The sequence below is a fragment of the Protopterus annectens genome, chromosome 3.part1 (assembly GCF_019279795.1).
Source record: "Protopterus annectens isolate FY-2018-M chromosome 3.part1, PAN1.0, whole genome shotgun sequence".
Taxonomy (NCBI): Eukaryota; Metazoa; Chordata; order Ceratodontiformes; family Protopteridae; genus Protopterus; species Protopterus annectens.
Window position 1 is genome coordinate 1,417,720,030 of NC_056732.1, and position 1,872 is coordinate 1,417,721,901.

Here is a 1,872-nt window from a genome sequence, read left to right on the forward strand (position 1 = left end):
CTGTAAGTGAACATATTAAATGATTCTGGTTGTTAGCATAGAGGGCTGGCTATCAATGAACAGTTTCCTGTGATCCTTTGATTCTATGTTTGGCTAATTTTTAATTCTGAACAAGTCACTTAATCAGGCATTGTCTTTGACAAGAAGGCTTAACCAGTTTTATAGCTTTCCTCATATAACACAACATCAAAACAACATTAGACACCACTTGATATTGTGATTTCACTAAGTGCCAGAATTTATTAGAAAGATTTTTAAAATAAAATAAAAACAAAGAAAAAACAAAAAGGTAGCTTACTTTCCTTACATAAATGAATACATGCTGACATCATTGTATTTATCTCAGTCCATATACTAACATACGTATCCAAATTGTTTTCCCATTTATACTTGCACATAAATTTGCAAGCTGTATCGCTAACATCACCTAATAAGAAGTGGTCTCATTCACTACCTGACCTGCACCTCATTGAAAGTCATCCCCATAAGCTGAACATCTTTGCCTTGTTTCTCAGCCCTCTGTTTTCTTCACCCACTTCACAATTTTTACTAAGACATTCTAATTATTTTTCCATCTTCTAGTCTCTCTCTCTCTCTCTCTCTCTCTCTCTCTCTCTCTCTCTCTCTCTTTCTCTTGGCTGAACACACATAAATAACCAACACAACCTTTCCTCTTTCAGCCAACCACTCTCCAACAATCTGACACCAAACAGTGGCATTCTGTAATCACACTCCAATGTTCTACCACCTACCTTCATCCAACATTGAGTTGCTGTCTTCCATCCATAATCTTCTTATAAACCCACACCACCAACATATATACCACCTCATCCTTCTATGTATAAACTCCTTGGTGTTTTATACGTTTAGTGTATCAAGCTCCTCTCCTGCTCAGCAGCCAGGCCTGTGTCATTTAAAGCACATAAATGTTTCAGACTTCTGTCTCTCAGTTCCCCTTGTTGAGTCCGGAACCTCCTGCCGCCACTCCCCCAAGATTCCTTCCCATTCATCTTTGTCTTCTACTTTCCCCACAAATTGTGGCATATCTTCTCTATTTACTAACCCTCTTGTGAGATATCTTCACTATTTACCAAACCTCTTGTGACACATCTTCACTATTTACCAACCCTCTTGTGACATATCTTCACTATTTACCAACCCTCTTGTGACATATCTTCACTATTTACCAACCCTCTTGTTACTACTTGACACCATACACTGTGTCTTTTCTACTTTTTTCTTACTACCTCTCTGAATCCATACATGCCTTAACTATATTCTGCACTATGGAATAGTGTCATCCACATTCTTTTAATCCAAACTCTTACTTTATCTCCTCTAAAGTTTGCATTAGTCCTCATCTACTTGACATACATCTTCCACTAAGTGCACACAAGACTTTCAGCTGTTAGAAAACTGTTGCTTCTAAATACTGATACACGAATTACAGACTCAGAGCCACTGATTTAAATTATAAACAGAATATAAACTTCCACTAACACGTCTTTACCAGTTCCCCTGCATTTTGAAAGACTGCTTACTGATATTACTGCAAAACCCTTTTGTAACCTTTCCCATCAATGTTTTGCTTAGTGAGAACATTTCAGTGTGCACTAGCACTTTTAATGTAAAACTGAAAAGTTCCTGATGCCCTTGTGGCTACACCCAACCATCACTTGTGCAGCTTTGCCATGGTCATCAGAACTCTTTGCTTAAACCATTTGGACAGTGTTTATTTGTCACTGTCATCCATTTGTTGTCTTGAAGAGAAAAAACAAACAACCAGTACATGGATTATCGTTTACTCACTTCAACACTTTTCAGTTCATTGACCATTTTCTTTATCCACTTCCTCCTGCCCACTAATGTTAC